Genomic DNA, 11,125 nt, shown 5'->3' on the forward strand with positions numbered 1-11,125 from the left:
GGTAATAATGTATTGACAGCTTGTTCTGCTACACCCAAATTGAAGAAAAAATGTAATCCTGCTTTGATGTTTTTGGTAAAACAAAACCATCTAGACATTAACCATAACCCTGGTTTTCTTCTAGTACTTATGCAAAGTAATTTACAGTACACTACTGTACTTGTAATTACATTACTGTTGCCTACGGTACTTGGGAAAAATCCCCCTACCATATTTTTTTTTAGCCCTTTAAGAGGTTTTGTTGTTACACCGTTATAAATATATTACATCATGATTGTGCAACCCAATCACCAGAAGAAAATGTTGGCATTGAACGTTTCTGCAAATGACAGAAACGTTGAATATATACGTTTCAACACATGTAATACGTATCATATCGACATTTGTACAAACGTAGCATATTAACATTTCTACCCATTGAATAATGATATGTTATGGTGTGACAACGCTGTGGGTAAGGTCTGGTTAGGTTTAGGCACAAAGACCACTTAGTTAGGGTTAGGGAAAGATCATGGTTTGGGTTAAAATAAAATAAAAAATAAAATAAAAAATAAAATAAAAAATAAAATAAAAAATAAAATAAAAACGGCTGATGTCTCAATAAGAACACCCAGTTTTCTCGCCAGCTAACCCGGCTGCAAATGTCCTGACGTCTCGCTAAAAACACCCACCTGCTTTTGTCGGTTGAAACGGGAAGCAGGCATTGCTGCCGAGAAACTTACTAACCACCCACCAACCCCTCCTCCTAATAGGAAAGATCAGCTCATATAGATCGCAAGTTAACTACATCACTTTAGAAATGTTGAGATGATACGTATTTTGAAAATGTTCATATGATACGTTTTGTTGAAATGTTAAAATAACATGTTTTGTTGCCATTTTGATATGATATGTTTTGTAGAAATGTTAATATGCTACATATTATACGTGTTGAAACGTAGATATTCAATGTTTCTGTGGTTTGCAGAAACATAAACTGCCAATGTTTTATTCTGGCGACCAGGCTGGATTGTGTTATTCTAATTAATATAGAATAACATTATGCACATGCAATTTTTCCATAGATTAACGCACATTATATAAAGATCATTATCAAGTGTAACCATGTCAATATTTTGAAATATGCTCCAGCCACTTTTCATCTATCATTACAGTCATTGCTGGTTTCAAAGAGTGTTTGACAGTTTGACTGACTTCATTTGTGGATATTACAACAGCATGTGTGGCAGTCAGATTACAGTGGCTAAACTGACATCTTGTTTATACCTCTTATGTGTAACCATGGACTTTTATTTTAACCATAATCAACCCACATCTCAAATGAAGGCGTTTAAAGGAGGTGTAAAGAGTAGTTTAATCGTCTATCCAGCAGAAAAAGGATGGAAAATTCCTGTATGTCTGTCTCACTGAGTGAGTGGAACTTGTGAGGCTGTGCTGTCAAACTGAGGAGAGAAGGAAAGTAGAGTAAAAAAGTAAAAAGTAAAAAGTAATTCAGGATCCCAGGTAAGTAGGTTCTCCTGCAGGGTGTTTGTAAAAGCTGTTTGTACATCTCACCAGATGTTCTACTGTTCTGCTTAAAGGTGGGAAATAAAGAAAAAGTTTCTGTCTCTCCATCTGACTCCCTCTATGCTTTTCCCTCTATGTTCTCGCGTTTTTTTCTAAATGCTCAGTGCAGATTGCAAAAATGAAGATCAGTCTACCCATGAAACCTGCCCTGTGAAAGGTGTGCCATATTCTCATGTGGGTGCAGTGAATTATGTATTCCTCTCCAGAGGACTGTTGGAGTCTGACAAGCAGTAAGCCTTCGATGGTGGTGCAGATGGAATTGGCAACATGGTCAAAATGAGTTTAAATTGGACCTAGAGAATGACTGGCAGACACACAAACAGAGCATTGGAAAGACGGGGGTTGAATAGAGGTCTGGAAGAACGGCGGACTCTCGGATTGGCATGGTGCAAAGCCAATTTAGAGCCAGCAAATTGAACAGCGGGTCACCACAGTCTGAATCAGCTCAATGAAAAAGTATATTTACAATGACTGGCTTAGAACAATGACCTTTCCACAGATTTTTCCATTAAGACATTTTGGTAGATATAAAGTACAGCAAGTAAAAACCCTGCCCTGAGCATAAAATACTTTTATTGATTGGATTTGAAATTCATTTGGAATCCAACATAAAACATATGATTGTTCTCCTTAACAACCCATTCTTTAGCAGTGACCTCAAATCTAGGACTGGAGCAAAACCCTCAAATGCGCAAATGCTGAATCAGAACCAGCCTCAGAATTGTGTTGTACTTAGAAGAATATAATTCCTTTCTCAATTTCCCTCACAGTCACAACAAGACCCATCATCAACCCATTCCTCTTCCCGTTAGCAGCACCTGGTAGCCAAGTGGAAACACATTGTGATTAAATCTGTCCTTTATCCTTTCTGTTTCCACTTTCATTGCCACTCTTGTCTCCTCTCTATGTATGTGTCTCCTACTCCTTGGTGCACTCTCCATTTGTTGTTTATTCAGACTGTCTTTTCTGTCTGGCACGCAGGATGAAATACTAATCCAGTGGTCTGGATCTCTGGTCCCATTCGCTTTTGTTAATGACAGTGCCATGTGTTACTTAGGGTGGCTGAGCAGAATAGGGACTGGGAATATGTTGTTTTTTCACCTCAGTCAATGACAGACAAGCTGTGTATCGCATCTCTTAGTGAGGGACGGCTTGTTTTTATACAGAAAATGTCTTTCTTTAAATGTGTACAGACTAAAGTTTCTATCCGATACACTCATACAGACATACCTGCATTTATACACATGCACATACAATATTGATGATATAGTATATGATCAATTTTGTCCTTTGTTGAGCTTGTACATGGCATTTCACAAATTTGTAATGAGCGGGAATACAAATGATCTTGGGCTGCCGGTTTATGGGCTGATTTTATTTCCTATGTGCTGGCTGGCTGCCTCTCTGCGGTTTGATCAAAGGTTATCTGAAGCATTGTCTAATTGGAACAATGGAAACGAAAGTGGTGTTGGAAATTTTTATAAACAACAAACAGTGGAAAATGAGACCATCTGCTTTGTATTTCCAGATGGCTTTTTGAAACACACATTTATAACTTGGACTCAGTTCATTGCAGATTCAAGTCTGCTGCTGATATCCATGAAATCCATATATATATAATAACACAGTTTTCTCTTTCTCACCACACTGAGATATTTCCACAAGTTTTAAAAGCAACAAAGTGAAAAGTATGTATACTGGGATGAGGAGGAATCCAGCAGTGGAGTTTGGTTTTTTTGATGCCATGACTGAAGTACTAGCCTAAAGCACAAAAATGATTTCCCCTACTGCAGGAAAGCAGGTTCAGTCTGCAGATAGAATCTTGCTTGACATTTTGAAATCTACTTCATTTACAGTATAGGTTATGCAACTCCATCCACAGTGCCTTACATTAATGTGCCCTCTAACATCAGTGCTAGGGGGACTCAAAGCACTGATAAGAGCTATAATCCAGAGCTGGGCAGCATGGACAGATTTGAATTTGCTCTTTTATGATGGCGCATTCAGAGTCTGCTGGAAAAAACTGCATTATTTATAACTGTTTGCCAGCCATGGATGAAATATTTTCTGTATCACAAAAAACTGCATGAATAAGTGCATAATTCTGGGAATGTCAAATGTGCCACCATAATGCCTCTACTTATACACATGACAACCATGACGTAAATTAATTTTGGTGTAAATATAACATAGAACATATTGAGCATAAGGGTGAACAGCAGGGAATGAGATATTCTCCAGAAGTAGTTTAAGAAGTTAATAAGAAAAAACTACAAACATTTTACAGCCATCTTTCAAGTCAGGCCATGAGTGTTTCTTACTCAAAAGACTCATTCTGGGCAGAGTATCACTTTCAGCTCTAGTACAGTGAATCATATGGGTAGAAACTGAGGCATCATCTTGACTTTCCCTGTGGAGTGCTGAGCAGTTGGCTCAATAAAATTGAATCCAAAACCATTCAGTTTAGTCGTGTTTATGCATCTAGTTTGTCACAGTGTTGGACTTGCCTCTAGACTCGACTGTGGTGACATGGTTTTCCGTGCACTCCAACATCATGCAGCTGCTTGATAAATATAGCAGTCAGGGCTCCAATGGGTCACTGCAAGGGCAACTGCAGACAAGAAGCTGCAATGCCAAGCATCTCCCCCCTGCCTCTCCCTGCCTCTCCCTCTCTCCTCTGGTCTCCCCTGCCTCACTCTGCTTCCTCTAGTCTATTACTGTCTCCACCTGCCTCTTCTTCCCCTCCCCCTTCTCTTTTCTGTGGACCATTGATGTCTCTCTCTGCCTATCCCTGTTTCCACTCCCTCCCTCACATCCCGCTGGTACTTTTTGAGCACCAAAAGCCTGATGCCTGTCTTTGTTACTGTCTCTACAGCAATTCTGATGCAGTTTAAAATGCCACATTGGTAGCATTTAGAGTCAGGTAATCTTGTTTTTAGTCATGCTAGTAAAAATGCCTCAACGACTACTGGGTGGATTGCTATGATGTTACATCTGTCTCTGGAACATCATCTGCCACGCCCTCTACCTCTAATTCAATGCCTTCTTAACCTGCTACTACTCCCTGAGTGGCTCTCTCCCTCGTTCCCTGTGTGTGTGATTGTCTGCAGGTGTGCCAGAGTCAGAGCAGAGCCACACCAGCTGGACTTCATCTCAATAATCAAGACCTCTACAAATATTCAGGCCTGCCATTTCCATTCTGCCAGATCGTAGTTGCTGCTACCAGTTAGTGCTGCTAAGTTTTGAGCCTCTTTGATTCCTTGCAAATTGCAATTTTTGATTGAGCCTGTTTTCCTGACTCCTGTCTCCTCTTGTCTGCTCTGCCTTCAGCCCGTGTTTCCTGCCCCTTGTCTGGTCAAATCCTGCTGTTCTGCCTTTAGCCCTGCACCTTAGTCTCCCTGGATCTCACTCTGGACTTGCTTCCTCAGCCCCTTTCTACCCCTGCCCCAGCCTCAGCTCCTGGCTCTCAGTTACTAGCCCAAAATTCCCTAGCCTGCAGCTTCACTTTTCCATGCACCGTAGTAAACCTCTTTTACTCAATTCCAGTCTCCTCATTGTGTCTGCATCTGGGTTCACTTGTTCTGCAGTCCCTCGTAACATATGACATTTGGTACCAATATCCATAATGGCCAGAGGATGCATCCTCTGTTTCTGTGATCTCTTGACTTTTATCAAGTGCAACCAACAAGTAAAAGTTTTCATTTATCCAATGGATGGACATTCATGATTCCCAGACAAAGTATTGCTATAAATTAGGCTTTCCCTCAACTTTTTCTCTAGTGCCACTGTGAGGTTGATTTTTGTGGTTTTCAGTGAAATATCTCAACTGGATGGATCACCATTAAATTCGGTAGAGAATTTGAATCACCTGACTTGACTTTTAATCTAGAGTTGTCATTTGGTCAAAATTTCAATTCACCTGATGTTTAGGTTTTAATACCTGCAAAACGAATGACATGCCTGTCAGCCTTTTTGTGTTGCCTATTACAAGATGTTAGTATGCTAAACAATGATGGTAAGCATGGTAAACATTGCACCTCAGCAACATCAGCACTTTAGCATTGTGAGCATGTTAGCTGCTAGCATTGCTGTAGACTTGCAGTAATGTTATTCCGCCACTTAGAGTGAAAATTAGGTCATCCAACTGAGAGCCCAAACATATAGCAATCAATACTTCAAGGGAAATTTTGCCGCTTTTTATGTGGATGTCCAATTGGTCTTGGTGGTAAATGTAGTCAACTGACGCACAAAATTCCTCAATGCGTGCAATATTGACCAAGAAAGCTGAGTTTTTCTGAGTATGTACAGGTATAAACTTAAGACAGTCTTAATTTTGTGTACATCGGTACATGGAAAAGCATGTTTGTGTTGTTATACACTTGTCTGGAGGGAACTCATCTGTGCCAGAGGTGGGTAATAGGGAAAAAAAATGTTGCTGTAAATGTGGAATAAATTGTAGCTCTGTCTTTATCTAAAGCACGATGATCCTTAAATGTATTCCACAGATTCTCAAATTTACCCTGTGGGGAGAGCAATTTGTTTAATGGAATGAAATACCTTTATTATAGGACAGGAAAATAAAGCTAAAAGAGCACTGACCATCAAGAAGCCTGTCTTCACATGTATCTTTGTTTAACTCACACGTATCTCCAATGAGCTCCAGAATCAGTGCTTTTGTCCCCTGAGATCACACATATTAGCCACAAAACTCATTGTACTTAGGAAACAAAGTTTATGGGAATCATCTATTACACTGTATACTTAGTGTCGCAACCATTGTTCATTGTAGCAAGCTCAAATATTGTAGATCAAATGATGTTAATGGAGTTAATGGCTTTGTAATTTATTTACATTATGCCTCATCAGCCTTAGAGAAAAAGAGTCAGTCTGGGAGGCCCCATGTGTAAACACACAATTTTTGTGGGGTTTTTTTGTGTGTGTGTGTGTGTGTGTGTGTGTGTGCGCATGGGTGCATGTACGTGTGTGACTTCATTGGTAGATTTATGAGCATGCGTCTTTTCATTTGTGTGTGTGCAGCTCATATGTTTGAACAGTCAAGTTCACTCAAATCCTAATGGAGGGCAACTGTGAACAGTTTGTCGAGGTTCTCTGTACACAGTGAATGTTCAAAGTGTTAAGGTCACTTATACTCTCATAAAGCTCACTAATGAGGTGAATCCAGGTGAAATTAAGTATCCCTAATTGAATGTGCAGACGTGGCCAAAAATATTGGTACCCTTCCACCTTTTTTTAAAAAAACAAAATTTTCTCTGTATTAAGTTGAAACTGACAGAAGTATATGGTATCCACCATTCCTTATTTCACATGGAATATAACTGCAACTTTGCTTTTGATTTACAACTTAACATATTATTTAATACATTAAAACAAATGAAAATGGCATAGCCAAAAATATTGGTACCCTTCACTTAATATTTTGTAGCACAGCCTTTGGAGGCAACAACTGCAGTCAAGTTCTTTCTGTAGCTCTGAATAAGGTTTCTACACTTCTCCACTGGTAGTTTGGCCCACTCTTCTTGTGCAAACTGCTCCGCTTCTCTCAGGTTTGATGGGTGCCGTCTCCCAACTGCAAGTATCAGCTCTTTCCACAGATGTTCAATGGGATTCAGATCAGGACTCATAGCAGGCCACTTGAGAATGGTCCAACATTTTCTTCTCATCCACTCTTGGGTGCTTTTGATGTATGTTTGGGGTCATTAACCTGCTGGAAGAACCATGACCTGTGACTAAGACACAGCTTTCTGACACTGGGATGTATATTTTGCTCCAAAATGCCTTGATAGACTTCGCATTTCATTGTGCCCTGCACAAAAACATCACTCAGCCTCCACCATGTTTCACAGTAGGCATGGAGTTCTTTTCTTTGGAGGCTTAATTTTTTCTTCTGTAAACATAGGGTTGGTGTAATTTACCAAAAAGCTCTAATTTTGTTTCATCTGTCCAAAGCACAGTCTCCCAGAAGGATTGTGGCTTGTCAACATGCATTTTGGAAAAGTCCAGTCTGGCCTTTGTGTGTCTCCCTCTTAGAAGTGGAGTCTTCCTGGGTCTTCTACCATGTAGCCCATTTTCATTCAGACAGTGATGGATGGTGCAACTTGAAACTATTGTACCTTTAACTTGAAGATCAGCTTGGATCTGTATTGAAGTTTTCCTTGGTTCTTTCTTGACCATTCAAGCAATCATTCTGTTCAATCTCAGGCCAATTTTCCTCTTACGACCACGTCCAGAGATGCTGGCTACAGCTCCATGGGCCTTAAACTTCTTAATAATATTGGCAACAGTTGTCACGGGAACATCAAGCTCTTTGGAGATGGTCTTGTAACCTTAACGTTAACCATGCTTGACTATTACCTTTTTTCGAATGTCTTCAGACCACTCTCTAGTTTTCCTTCTATTTTCCATGTTCAATGTGATACACACAGTGGCACAAAACAGCAGAGTGAGTAATTTTTTTCCTTTTAAACTGGCTGCATGAGTGATTATAAGCCTGAAAACACCTGTGATACTAATTAAAACACAACAGTCTGCCTAAAGTATCACTATAAATCAATTATTTCTTACAACTTCTAAAGGGTACCAATAATTTTCTTCAAGCTATTTTAGAATGTCTGTGTAGAATAAATATGAATTCAGTTATTTTCACAACTTTTTTGTTTTGTTCCACAACAAACCAAACATAGACATGCATTGATAATAAAATATAATTTAATTTCAATACTGTTCAGGGCAAATGGTGCATTATTTTAATAAAATGCAAGGGTACCAATCATTCAGCCATGTCTGTATACAGTGCCACAGTACCTATAAATACTTAAAACAAAGAGACAGACAAATCAGACAAAAGTATTTAAACTCTGTTGAGACTCTTGTCGGGAATGTGGAATTTGCTAAATTATGATTTCAAGAATATTTTGTTGGCTACTTTTAGTGTATGTGAGGGAGAAGAAAAAACCTAAGAACTGAACCCAAAAGGGTCATTGTGTGTAATAAGCATAACTGTATTGTTGTCCACAATGCTGATTATAGAAACAATGGAAACACTAAGAAATCTGCTCTAATGGTAAGCATTCAGTGTATTCTGGACAATATATTGTAATATGAGTTTTAAGAGGATTTGTAAACCCAGGATTATTGCCAAATATTTATCCACCCATACAGTCCCATATGATTTTACATTGATTCAACAACAAATAATATAAACAGAAGTAAATACTGAGCAGGGACACATATCTACACATTCATATATACACATAGACAGTAGGGTGTGCCCGAATACAAATATGTTATTCGGCAAAGCACAAATATTGGGTTTTTTTTTTTACGAAGATTTGTTTCATACAAATGTTTTAAAAAAGTATTTGTTTTTGGGAAGGAAAAAAAATCATAATGAAATACCAGTGCACAGGTTGGTTACATCGCTATCTCAGTCTCTCTCCTTTGCTCCACTGTTACGTCTATCGGCAGGTCTCAACGAGGGGAGTCACATCCACCTGCTACATGACGCACATTTCCTAATTTTGACATCACTCCTGGAGTTGGGGGTGTTCCCCAGAGATAAAGTTGAGCTGCTGACACACGCAAAGTGCTCCCAAGGGACTCTCCATAACCTATTGTTCCCCTTTTCCTTTCCACAAAGTTAGGTTGTAAAAAATAGGCAATAACTGAAAAGTGCAAAGCAATAATCGCCTTTGAAGTTCTTCCCTACACGTTACACAGTGTGCTGTCATGGGTGTATAAATTGATAGAGGTCTGTCTGCAATGCGGTGATGAGTAGAGTTTTAGCTCAGTAGTCAGCGCAGTCGTCTATGATCTGGGAGACTCAAGTTTGAGACCCAGTGTGGGGACCTCCTTTGTAAGGTAGTTTATTCAGAAACACTTATTGTAACACTTTAATATTCTAAAATTAAAAGCATAATAAAAGCAAAAACAGTATTTTTAAGCCTCTTTCCATTTTTATTCGAAAACAAATACAAATACAAATAATTTTGCTGCCTCAACAAATACAGATACAAATACAAATACTGGGACCTCTGCACATCCCTAATAGACAGTCACATGGTCAAACTGCAGCTCTTACTAGCAGGCCACAAGCTAAGCTAAACCAGACAGCCTTTCTCATCCCAGAAGACTCCTCAGGAGACTCCTGACATGCTGAACTGGGCTGTTCCCCTGTGTCTTTTCTTTCCATTTCTTTTAGAAAAAAGGCGTTGCTAGAGTTTATAACACTATGTGGTTCCCCAACAGACCTGAACTCCTGTTCAGTCCTTATTAGGCCCTTTAAGGACCTTTCCCGTGTAGCACTTTTCATGTTTGTCAGATGATATGTCACGGAAACTAGCTATGATTATTTTTGCATTTCAAGTGCTTTATTTTTGCACATAGAACTGCCTTGATCTCATAGTAGCCTGCACTTTTTCATTAGACTGATGTGAAGCAGTAGTCTACAGTACATGGTTGTGAGAAAAGACAGATGTTTTACTATGGCTTCTGGATTCTTTCTGTTGTGGTTGGATTTTTTTTTCATTGTATTTCCATTTTTTCATTTTTTTTAGTGTCTGAATGGATTCATTGTATGTTAAATCACTTTCTAGTTCTATATATTTTAGACTTTATTTTTTTAGCTAGAGTCAGATGGAAACATTGAATATACATACCTCTCACATTGCTGGATTTTATACTTCAAGCAAAATTTATATAGAAAAAATGAGACCTTGGTGTCTCAGTTTTGAACTTAAACCTTCTCGACTGATGTTATCTTACAGAAAGGTCTTCTGCCTGTATCAGCGCAAAGGTCTCTGCTCAAGATATGAGAAACACTGGAGTCTCTAAGCAGCCATTTATTGCCCAGGTGATATGAGTCAGACAGCTTTAAATTGAGGAGATTTAACCTCACCCTCCCTCCCTCCCTGGCTAAATCATATCGGCTGCCAGTTACACTTTTTAATTTCAGTTCCAAATGACAATAGAAGGGTGATGTTATTTCCGGAAACATGCACTGTTTCAAGGCTGTTTCCCTGTAGCCTGGTGTGTAGCTGCACCAGCAGTCATCAGCATTCATGTCAGGAAATTAGAAAACGGGGACTGTCTCACAGCATTATGACTGACAGAGAGCAGATTTCTGTCTATGGTTGTACTGTGTAAGGGAACAATAAATGTTACAAGAAAGAAAATGAGAGAAAGGGAGGTTCAAGAAAAGGAGGAAAAGCTGTGAGAGTAGCTGATTACCAGGGCAAAGAATGAAGGGTGTAATGATGTTGGGAAGATAACAGAGTGACTGAGAGAGAGGAAAGTAAACATGGACCCAGAGAGCAGACAAAGCAAGAGCTGAGAAAACAGATTCAGGTCCAGAAGTCTTCGTTACTAGAGACCTATAGAGCTGTAGCTCTGTCAGCACAGGCTGTCGAACCTGCTGGCCCACCAGCAGTTACAGGGTGGTAGTCCTCAACACAGCCAGGTTTACTGCAACACACACACATGCACAACCAAGCCTATAGGGTCAGGGAGGGAGAATAGGCTTTCCTCATAAAGGAACATTCCT

The 11,125-nt window shown here is 39.4% G+C and overlaps 1 long non-coding RNA gene across 1 annotated transcript; it reads left to right on the forward strand.

Moving 5' to 3' along the window:
• The first annotated feature begins 4,677 nt into the window (after window positions 1-4,677).
• Window positions 4,678-5,276, forward strand: LOC122986465. Its single transcript, XR_006404306.1, has 2 exons — window positions 4,678-4,791; window positions 4,897-5,276. It is a non-coding gene; the product is annotated as an uncharacterized LOC122986465 (long non-coding RNA).
• The last annotated feature ends 5,849 nt before the right edge of the window (window positions 5,277-11,125 follow it).

Source organism: Thunnus albacares, chromosome 7, assembly GCF_914725855.1.
Source record: "Thunnus albacares chromosome 7, fThuAlb1.1, whole genome shotgun sequence".
In the NCBI taxonomy this organism is placed as follows: domain Eukaryota; kingdom Metazoa; phylum Chordata; class Actinopteri; order Scombriformes; family Scombridae; genus Thunnus; species Thunnus albacares.